This window comes from Calliphora vicina, chromosome 3, assembly GCF_958450345.1.
Source record: "Calliphora vicina chromosome 3, idCalVici1.1, whole genome shotgun sequence".
Classification (NCBI taxonomy): domain Eukaryota; kingdom Metazoa; phylum Arthropoda; class Insecta; order Diptera; family Calliphoridae; genus Calliphora; species Calliphora vicina.
In genome coordinates, this window is record NC_088782.1 from 9,316,946 (window position 1) to 9,329,474 (window position 12,529).

Consider the following 12,529-nt stretch of genomic DNA (forward strand, 5'->3'; position numbering starts at 1 on the left):
GAGAAAAATACAAATAATAACACAATAATAATAACAATAATGGAATAATCATGGTTTCAAGTAGTGACTCTGTGAAATTCAAATCTTTCTTTCCTTTTTCCAAATGTGCGATTATTATTTTTTTTTATAAAAATAAATAAAATTGAATTGCTGTGTGCCACCAGTTGTTAAGTTAAATGAATTTAATATAACGTCATCATTTTTAGAATTTCTTGATTTATGAATTTTATTGTTGTTGTTTATTATTCTATACACATTTGTTTTTGTGTTTTAAATTTTTATACCAAACAACTCTTTTTTTTCCAAAATCATCAACAAAATATGTGTTTTGTAGCGCGATAATTGGGAATGTTTTTAGCAACAATTTAATTGTTTTAAATTATCTTGGTTTGCTTTTCATTATTCGAGATTACAGCCACCTAAACCTTGATTTGTTTTGAAGGACTTACTGATTTGGGTTTTCAATTTTCTTTATCGGTTAAAAGAATTGCCACCTTTTTTCCAAGAATTAAATAAATTGCGTTTTAATTTTTATATTTTTAAAAAAGCTTCATAAATGACGAATACATACATACATATGTATGTATGTATGTATGTATGTATATTGAAAGTGGTATTTAATTCTTTGTTCATTGTTGTAAAATAAATATTGTTAAGTAGTGCGAATAATGGAATTTATATCATAAAAATAACAACAACTTAAAATGTTCTTAAAGCCAGAGTTGGAAATTATTTTTTTTAATACAACGAGTATTTCTACAAACAGCTCTATTAAGAAAATCATATGAAAACACTTCTAAATCTCTAAAATAAGTTTCTAAAAATAAAATTAATTATAAATAATTGACAAATTCCAATAAAATATGTTTGAATGTGGCTTCAAACATATTTTATCGGAATTTGTCAAGTTCGTTGTAAAATTCCTCATTTCGAAGTATAAGAATATGGTGAAAGTAAAAACGGGAATAACCAGTAAGCAAAGCTTCGAAAGAATTAATTCTTAATTGAATTTTCATTATGAATTAATTCATAGGCTTAATTCATTTGTACTTTAAATCTATAGAATTCATTCCTTTGAGAATTCATTCTTTATAAATCTAATTCACTATTGAAAAAATTAAATTTCCATTATGAATGAATTATCTTATGAATTAATTCCTATATGAATTAATTTAACGACGAATAAATTCTATTTAAATTAGATGTTGGCAATGGATTTATGGAATGAATGGCTGAATATTTTTTGAATTCCGAATTAAGATTTTAGTGAATTAAGCTCGAATTGAATTAACTAATTCAAAAGCTGCTTAATTTTATAACATTTTTTTCTTTTATTTTAAAACATTTGTACAATATAAATTTATTCAAGGTATTGGTAATTGGTAGCTATGACCTTTTCCCATATTTCTGGCAATTTATGGATTTCGAAAACTGCTCAACTTTTGAGGTCGGGTGAGGCAAAACTTCCCACAACATGTGGCCGAGTGTTGTCATGATGGACTATTACGATTTCATATTCTGGGCGTTTTTCGACCAAAGTTCGCTTCAAACGAATCAGTTGCGTTCGGTACAGGTTGCATGTGATGGTCCGGTCAGATTTTAGAAGCTCATAATAGATAGCACCCACTAAAAACAGAGCATTACTTTAGCGCGACGGATATCATACGATCTCTTACACTTCAGGTTATCGTAATGGATCCATTTTCCATCGCAAATATTGATTGGCTGTAAAAATGATTTTCTTTTATAGCGTCGAGCATCATTTCGGACATGCTAAATCGTATTTCCAGGTCTCTAGGTTTCAATTTGTATGGTACCCAATATCCTTGCTCTTGGAAATGCAGCTCGCAAACGTTTTGAAATTGCTGCTTGAGTTTTACAACAATCTCCATGGAGTAATGGCTCCAATTCTTGGTCTTCAAACTTTTTTGGCTGGCCTGGGCGATCTTTGTCTTCCGTGTCAAAATAACCTCTTCTGAACCGCACAAACCATCTCTCGCACGTTGAAACCGATGGTGAGAAATCGCTGTGGTTCAGCGACTCTTTTGTTCAAATTAAAGAAAAACTTCCCGCATTTGACGCTTTGTTGGCACTATAATGTTCAATAACTAAATGAGAATAAATGACAGATATGTACCCTTCAAAATGACGTAGAAGTTATTAAAAACAAAAACCATGTTCAAAAAATACGCCATCTATTGTAAATCATGCATTTTTAAGTCATACACCCAATATATTGTTACTGTGATTGGATTTCGCAAGGGTAAAATATGGTTACGTGTATTACTCTAATTACAGAATGTGGTAATATTTCATCGAATTGGCAAAGCAATGGAAACTTTTAAACTTCTGCAAGAAAGAAGACTTCAACAAAATGAATATGTAAGAAAACTATGTTAAACAAATATCATGTTTTACTGTTATTGCAATAATTATTCTATTTTGATCATTTCTTTTTGTAATTTTATTCGCACAATAAGTTTTTTAAAATAGTTAGTAATAGTGTCTGGACTCTAGAGTCTAGAGTCGAGATTTGAGAAAATTTAAAAACCAAAGTAATAAACGAAAATAATGGCGGATTGAAGCAAAAAAATGTATGTGACAAATATCAGCAGTTTCAAAAATAGACTGTAAAAACTCGTAAATCTATTCCCAGTTAAGATAATTTCATAGCAAGAGATTTTAAGAAATTTTAAAAAATTACTACCCAGGTTATCAAAAACAGAAAATTTGTTCTCGAACTATTAGGCGCAGTGCAAATGCTGGCTGGTCTTGGTTGCAATTGCAATGCGAAAAACCCTCTTATTTCTAAAAATAACAAAAAACTAACTTGTCGAGGCAAAAATGGAATAAACTTCTTTTTTTGAGGCAAATATGTATATAAGACGGCCGAAGGGAAAGAGACTGTTCCCCAAGTACACAAATAAGACAGTCAAGTTTGGTGTAAGCGATATTATAGTGCGCGGCTGTTTTTCAGAATGTTTCTAAATAAGAATATTCCTAAATAAGGTTATTCTAATAAAAAAGTATTTAAAAAGTTATAAATTTCTTAAGCATCCTGCTACAATGACAACATTTTTAGCTTTTTGTATTAATGCATATTTTAAAAAAGAAATTTTATTCTTAATGGATTGTTTCTTTCTATAAAGAATCTTCAGCATTTTCAACAAAGAAATATTAAAAAAAAAAACACAAAAAATAAATTTCTATCCATTAAATGTATCGAGAAAGCGAAAGACGACAACAATACAAATAAAATGACAAAATCATAGAAGTGTTAAAAAGCAACAGCAACAAAAACAATAACAGCAATAACATACATACATACATACATGGCTAAAAAGTAAACAAAACAAAGTAAAAGAATGTATAATAAAACAAAACAAAAATAATAATAATAAAAAACCTGTTAAGATATGTCAGTGTATTTGTTGTTACTCTTGTTATTGTTGTTGCTGTTTATTTTTGTGTTTGCTTTTTTAATGGCTGTTTGCCAGAGAAGTTTAATAAAAACTGACTGATTTGTACCAACGAAAGAGATAAATTGTACTTTTTGGTTTAATATTTATTTTTTAATTTCATTTTATTCTTAAAATTTAAAGAATTTAATTCGTGGGAATGAAAATTGAGTTTTGGCTATAAGAATATAATTATTCAATATTTATCCATATTATTATATATACATACATATAATTACATTTGGGTTCCTAATTTCCCGGACTTTTTACTTTCCCGGGAGGATATTAAAAAATCGTTTCGTTCCCGGGAATTCCCGGGAATTTTTTTAACACTAAACCAAAAACCAGAAAATCTTTTTTCGAATTTAAATACAAAAATTATACAATAGATAATTTTCGTAATTGAAAACACATTTTTGTTATTTTTTGAGTTTTCAATTACGAAAATTATCAATTCAATAATTTTTGTATTTAAAGTTTTATATTCAATTGTCAAAATTATCAAATTCAAAACTCAAAATTCAATAGAAAATATCAGAAAATTTTGTTTTTGAGCACATGAATACCAGTTCAATATGTGATAAATTTTTGAATTGAAATATAATTTTTTCTGTGTAGAACCGAAAAAATCTATGGATATAATAGAATGATTTGGCCATCGAAACGAATCTGAAAATTGTAACTTTTAGAAGAAAACTTATGAAGAAATTCCCGACAAACATTTCCCGAAAATTATCAAAAAAATATTCCCGGGAATTCCCGGGAAATTTTTCCCGTGTAGGAACCCTAATTTACATCCATAACTATTCATAATCAATTTTTAAATATTATCTTAAATATATTTATGAAACAAAATTTCTATGGAAAACTATTGTATAATTAATATAATAATTATTAATATGGTACCTAAATTATTGTAAATTCATTGATGTACAATAATTATATTCAATTCAATTGAAATAAAATTATATTATATTTAATACAAAAAGTAAACACAATTTTTAAAACTCATATTCACAAATATGTACAAAATGTTGAAATTTGATAAATATTTATTTGAAAATTATTTCTGCAATTATTTGTGGTATTTTTAGTCATGTTTTTGTTCCATAATTATCAAAGAAATACCTATAATAAGGTTATTCATTTCAAAGAAATGGAAAATTACACTCTGATTTTTGTACACTTTTATATAACAAAAACTTGAACAATCTTTTTTTTGAATTTTTTCTTGTTTTTGTTTTTTAAAAGTGTAAAAGAATCAGAGTGTAATTTTCCATTTCTTTGGAATGAATTCCCTCAATATTTATTTTATTTTGATTTCGTTAATGTTCCAATGTCGCGTTCCGGTAACTAAATCATGGAAGGCTGGAAATTTTAAAGCAAATCAAAATTTATCGGCTTTAACTATTGTAAAAAACAAGTTACTGCCTTTTAGAATTAGCATAAACATGTTATTTTGATTTTTAAAGTGTGTCACGTTCGGAAACGTTAGTGTATCCGGCATAAATCAAAACAGCTGGTAGGTATTTTAGTAATTTGTTGGTGTTAATAGCTGCCTTAATTATAAGCATGAAATCGTTAACATTTTAGTCTGCTCTCTTTTATTTAAGCAGTTATAGGAAGTTAAAGTCATTAACAGGGTAACTGGTCCTAAAGAACCGTGCATAAGGTTTCATAACCGTTTCAGAACATTTTAAGAATTTTGACATCAATTTCAGGTGCATATTTCTGACATATTTTGGCATATTTTGTTCTTAAGAGCATATTTTAGCATTTATTACTTTTTACAGCATATTTATGCCATATTTTGTGTTTTTAAATATTTGGAGCCTATTTTAACATTTTGCATAAATTTTTTAGCATTTTTCTAATTTAATAATACCATGTTGTCATTATATACGATGACATGGAATTGCCCATATGAAAATATGTCTTAAATAGTACTTAAATAATCCACATTATCAGAAAATTTTCCACCAAAAATTTTTTTCACAATAATTTTTTTTTTCAGCGAAAAAATATTTTTTTTTAAACTTTATCTTAAAATATGCTTAAATCTGCCTTAATACTATTTTAAATATTATCTTAATATATAAAAAATATCTATGGAAACTTCTAGGAAAATACTAATGGGTGATGGTCAGTAACGATTGTCAATAATGTGATAAATGTTATTGTTTGAATTTGAAATCCAGCTACATATCTTGAAAAAAACACTAATCTTCTGAAATTTAATTTAAACAATAACTTTGTATTGCTTTGGGTAACGCAGCAGTTAAACTATTTCAGTACTTCAGCAAAAGAGCAACAAATATTTAAAATCTACATTAAATTACAAATTAAAAAAAAAATCTTCGTTGTTTCTTGAAAAATTGCAATGTTTATCTTATTTTGTTTTGAGTTTTTAATAAAAAGTAATTTTTGGCTTTAAAAATTTAAAAAAAGAGCATATTTTTCTACTTTTACAGCATATTTTATGCGCCCTGTGGTCATTATAAATAATAACTCTTTTAATTAATAAATTATATTGTATATAAAAGAATTTAATAAATAGGTACCAAGTTTGTTGTTGTTTAGGAAATTTTGAAATACTAATCGATATTACAAACGTGACAATTCATAATTAAGGTTAGAAAACAAAAACAAAAGGATATACATATTTCAACAAAACAACTCAACAATTGATAGTTCCACTGTAATAAAAAAAAATCTTTAATAAATTAGGTATATTCCAATTTGAGGATTTTCTATATTTTGTGTCGTTGATGTTTATTGGCAAAAATGAATTGACAAACTTATATTTTGCCCTAATCATAGTTTTACAAATATACTATTGAAAAATGTAAATATGAGAATAAAAATTGTTCAGATTTAATTTTTTCCATTTCAAAGACTTACAAATGTCACATACGATGACATGGAATTGCCCATATGAAAATATGTCTTAAATAGTACCTAAATAATCCACATTAGTACTAACTGTTTCATCACTGGTCAGTATTTTTGATGTTACTCTTCTTATTTATGAGTTGCCTTTTTTAATGGCCATGTTAAAGCAAAATTAAAAAAAAAAAAAAAAACTGAAACAAATTTAAGACTTTAAAAAGACAATAAGGAAAGTAGTTTAATTTGTGGTTTAACGAATAAAATTTCCAACCGACCGAGTTTAAATAATATAAAAAATGTGGGTTAAATTTGAAAACAAAACACAAATTAAACTACATTTTAAACTTAATACTAAGAAAATGCAAAACAAAAACAAAGAAAACCACTTTGTTGTTGGTAGATAGGTACCTATTACATATTGCAAAATATTTGTTTTGAAACTCACCTTGAATGAATTCGTATTTTCTTGATTGGTTTTGTTGAAAAATTTATATTGTTTTTATTATATTTTGTATTTCTTTAAATGCACAATAGAAACAAAAGCTACACTGTAGAAAGCAACAAATATAAAAACACAAATAAATTACAGGTTTTATTCCAAAAAAAAAAAATTTGCTATTGCAAAAACAAAATAAACAATAATTTACATGAATGCATAAAAATATAAATTGTTATAAACTGGGCACATAAACAACACACAACTAAACATTTATAATTTTATTCTTTATTCTCGTTTTATCTTAAAAATTATTCTTTCTAATGATGATGATTACAGCATCATTACAAACGTCATTATCATCATCTTCTTCTTATTAGACGTTTTGACAGAAAAACTGCTACAAATTTACATTTTCACTCACTACACACACGCTCACACTCGTTTACACATTCAAAATTATTTAATTTTTGATGCATTCATTTTTATTTTTACATCAATGAAAACAGAAATAAATTTCCAAACACTAAACACCACACAAAAAAGAAATGCCAGCAAAAAATATTTGGCCAAAATATCTATAAAATATTTTTTTGCTAATGGTGAAATTTCTCTCTCTTATTCTTTCATTTTATTAATTCATTAACCATAAAAAGTATTAGCACATAAATTTAGTAACAATTAACTATTTTCCAACAAAATCATAGACAACAGCAACACACACCCGCACTCATTAACAATTGAGTTAATTAAACGCTTATTATTATTTTGTTTTTATTTATTTTCTATTACTTTTTGTACGTTAACCACGTTTACATTTATTTATTTTTGTAATTTTATTTGAAAATCTTTTAGTTTTTCTTTAAATTCAGTTTGTTGCGTAGTAGTTATTAAGTGTAATGATTTAAATTAAATAAATTTATTCAATATAAAATATATATTCTTCTGCTTTAATTAACACTCTACTAACCAATCCGTATCCCACTGACTGACTTTCTCTCTCGTCAACAATTCTCGATGAACTGAAACTGAAACGAACAACAGCGGAAAAGGAATACAAAATATATGAGGGTTGCCAATACTTGGAAAATGTAGGAAAGTTGCTAGATTTAAATTAGATTGTGGCTATTTTGTAAAAAGGAATTTTGTTATAAAAAATCATATTTATATGTAGAGTGTCCAAAAATCCTGTTTCCGGTTTAACCGAAAACGTGTGATTTTGAAAAAAACGGATTCGGTTGTTGTCATTATAAAAAACCCAGTTAGCCGGTTTTGTATCAAATTTTTATTCAATATCAAAAAAAAATAATGTTATTGCAAAAACAAAATAATTAGTAATTCCCATGATAATTCTCAAAATTAATTACATGCGTAAATACATTTTTCATAAGAAAAATGTTTTTTGGTACTCTGAATAACATTCAATTATATTTTATATGGCTGGCTACACATTCTAAAATGTTAAAAGGTAATTGTAACGTTAATTTGTATTAATTAGGTAACGGTATTTTGTCTTATTTCGCTAACGGTATTTTAACGATAACTGTAATTTTGTAATGACTTTTATTAAATTAAGCTACACTAGAAATAAAGTCAATAAACTTCACTTTCTTTAGATCTTTCTGTACTAGAAAATGTTGTGAAATAACGATATTCCTAAAGTTATAACGTACAAAATCATAAGTATGTTGTTTTGAAATTGATTTTAAAATAGTTTCTTTTATTTTACTGCAGGCTCAACCAGAATAATGTTATTTTATATTCTTTGTTTTCATTTATTGAAAAGAAAATAAACGAAAATCAGCTCTTATATCGCGTCATATTCGTCATTCCAAACTCAATATTTTTTTTAAAACAAGAGAGTTATATTTCAAAATAAAAATGTTAAATATTTTTAAGTAAACAAAATCTAAAAAATTTTTTTTTAATTTTCATTTAAATTTTTTTTAGTGAAAAAATGTTTTAATTTTAAAAAAAATGTCTTTATTTAACAATAAAAACTATTTTGCCGATTTTGAACCCACTGTATGTCCAATTTACTATAGCGTTATACGTCGTTGCAAAGGTATTTAATATCTATTATTAGATATCCATATTGCCTATATTAATGACTTATTAATAATCCAGATATACATAAAAAATTGGTCAAAATTCGAGGTTGTCCTGATTGTTGTCTTATATCTCAGCCATTTATGGAACGATTTTCTCGATGTTAAATGGCAACCGAACCATAGCGTATATGTACATATGTATATTGATGTACAAATCATGTATGTAAGTTTTCTGCGAGCTATGGAAAGTTGATTTCAACATACAGACGGACCTACGCTATTGGCTATATCGATTCCGCTATCTATAGCTATCCAGATGTATACAATAATACATGTATAATAATTCTTATGGTTTATTTTGGTAAGACTGATCGTGCTTTCAATGTTATTTTTAACAGTTTTGAAATAATGTTTAAAAAGTGCTACTTATTTAAAAATAGAACTTTTGTTTTTCCTTACCATTAGGCATTTTAAAAAACTGTTTTAAATATAATTTAAACAAAGTGTTAAGTATTTTTTTAAACTGTAATTTTACAAAAATACATTTATACAATGCACAAAAGTTTAATTTAAACAAACTTTTAAAATTTCTTTGATATTTGCTTTCTGAAATTATTAATATAAATTTTAATATGAATTACAATAGAACCTATATTTTATTATTTAAAATCATAAATTCTTTGAAGTAATTTGGTTCCATATTTTCGAAAGAGTTTTGATAAAAAAATGGATTTCTTTCGATTTTTCATTAAAAAAACATGTTTTTATATTTAAAAAATTTGAAATCGGCGAATTTTTTTAATTAAAAAATGTTTTACAGAAACTTGTGCAAAACCTCAAGAAAAACATTTTTTTTAAAAAACTGTTATCGCCATCGGTTTTAGCGTACAATTTCACCTTGGAAAGTTAATATTTAAAAAAAAATTAATCAGCCTAAAATAAAAAACCATTTAAAATAAAAATTGAGAAAAAAAAAATTAAAAAATATTAAATTTGGGCGCCTCGAAAATGATTTTTTGATATGTCATAGTGGAATTTTTTTCCTCATGCCAAAAGCTATTGAAAAATCGATGGCACATCGACAAAATTTTGTCTTTACAAATCGGCCGACCCTACTCTATAATCATATGTCTAGTCAAATTTAACAAACAGGCGATTTTTCGCTCATTCATCTGTTAACATCAAAATGTGTTTACACTGGCAACCCCACCTCATCACACACAGGGTGCTTCATATAAATAAATTTATAACTAAATGATTTTTCACAGTGTAAAAAAGCTTTCACAAACAGCCAGTGATGTTAATTAGCTACAAAATAGTAGAACTAAGTGGAAATTTTAGCGATATTTCTTGAAAAGGTTTAGACATACACTACTTAAATCAACTTCTTAAATCTTTATAAATTAACTATATTGATTACCGTAAGTCCCCTTTTTTACAATGCAGACATTGAAAGGCAGACAGACGAAGTTTGTGGGCAAGGGGTTGAAGAGGTAGAGTGTGTTTTACACAGGTTTAGGTTAGTTCAAAAGAGAATGAGAAAAATGTCTGCCTTTCAATTTCTGCATTGTAAAAGGGGACTAAGCCCATGAACTATTAAATAATCTGGCATGAATATCATAAATCACAATGTAGGCATAATTTTCATTATTAAATTAGTAGTAAGATTTTCCAATAACTTTATTATAATATTTGGACTATACCGGAATTATAACCAAAAATTTTTATTTTTAGCACTCAAGTTAATTTCACTCACAGCTGATACTCTTCAGGAAAATTTTTTTATATAAATAATTCCAATAGAATGTTTTAATCATATATGTATGTAAGTTTTTAAAGTGCTAAAACTCCCAACCTTTATTTCTTTTTCAAATAAATTACTATAAAATTGAAAATTTATTTTTTATTTTGTTTTTAATCTTTCAAAAATTATTGTTCCGAGAATGGTTATAAAAACATTGACCCCCGTATTCATAAAAAATTTTAAATTTAAAAAATGTTTTAAAGCAAAATTTCCATACAAAATTTGATTTTAAAACGTTGTTTAAATTTAAAATTTATTTATGAATACGGCCTTGAGTATTTACACAAAGACAGAGATATTTTCTGTTTTTCGAATTAATATTGATCAACATAACTTAGTTCAGAAGATACCAAAAATTATGGGAAGATATAAAAAATTATTACTTAATTTCGACCGAAATTATCAAATTACTTAATTTGCAATAAATATAAATGAGAAATATGCAAATTTATTAATCTTATATCTTTATTAAATCTATAAAAAAATTTAATTTATACAAATATACATAATTAGTATTGTTACGTTTTAACCTTTTCAAAACGCCAGTTTATTTCCTTTAAATAAACCGGATACTTTTGATTGCAAATAAAAGCCGTTTAGTAGTTTGAAAATTGTAACAACTCTTTATTTCTTTAAAATGTACAACAACATAATTAAATAGCCACTCAATGTTTTTTATACACGGTTATAAATTCTCAGAAATACACAATTTATAATGTACACGAATTTACTTGAAAAACACAACACACTATAAGGCACTCAGTTGATGTTTATTCGAAAAGCGCCTCTGATAATCTCACTCACGACTGCAACCTCTGCCACTATTTATAACACTGCCATCAGCACTCTAGATTGCTCTTTAACTGTCAAAGTTCGAATATTCTAGATCATACGCCATCTGTGGTGTACTTTCTACAATGTTCTTTAACTGAATATTCGAATTCAAACAGCGTTGCCAACTTAAGATCAATGGTCAACAGAAAGCTTTTATTTAATAATGCCCACAAATATGTTACAGTTTGCTATTACAGCACTGTTATTTGAAAGCATTATGCTACTTTTAAATCAGTCCTTAAAATCGTTATATTTGAATTCAAGTACAATTTCGTAACAATATTTTAAAACTCTCAGATAACGTATAGACGAAAAACATTTTGAAACGGAATTTAAAAAATGTTAACATGGCTTTTAAAATAAAATCTCAAAAGTCTTGAAAAAGAACATACATAACACAAATTAGGATCACTACGTGTACAATTACAGAAATATTAGCCGATTTTTAAAAAAAAATCCGAAAAATCCCTCTTTCAAGCACCAAAAAATCGCTAGAATTCGTACTAAAGCTATTATACCCAAGGCATATTTAACTAGGTGGCAGCGTAACGCCAGCTGACTATTTTTTGCTCTACTCATTATTTGCCTTGTGAAATGTCAAAAACTTGTTTACAAACATTTTTAAATTTGATATAAGATTCAAACGATTATTTTATATTTAAAAAAGTGAGCATTTGTCATCGCTTTAAGTGCATAAAATATTTAAAAGTGTTAAAAAAAACTTATAAAAGCGTGTTTTTGTGAATTTTTTTTTGACAGTTTACACGGTTTTACACAAACAAAAATGACTATTGTTCTTGTATTGTTGTAATTGTTGTAGTTACGCTGCCACCTTGGTAATACATCTTGATTATACCTTTTTTCTCGGCTAAATTGGATGCAAAATCGCTACACTTGACGAAAAGTAGCTAAATTATCAACACTTTAAACAGCTGTTGTATTAAATCATGTGCGATTAAAAAAATAAGTCAAGTGGAACGTGCTGCATTAAATTTATGTAAAAATAAATTAATTCATAATAAATTATTAAGAAGCTCTATTAAAAAGTGTTACAAAT

General features: G+C 26.4%; 1 protein-coding gene across 3 annotated transcripts in view; it reads right to left on the bottom strand.

Moving 5' to 3' along the window:
• Window positions 1-6,895, bottom strand: part of drpr (draper) — a 55,830-nt gene extending 48,935 nt beyond the window's left edge. For all 3 annotated transcript variants that reach the window (XM_065506569.1, XM_065506568.1, XM_065506567.1), the window contains exon 1: window positions 6,793-6,895. The gene's annotated coding sequence lies outside the window, so the exon portion shown is untranslated. The remainder of the gene's footprint in view (window positions 1-6,792) is intronic.
• Between the last annotated feature and the right edge of the window lie 5,634 nt (window positions 6,896-12,529).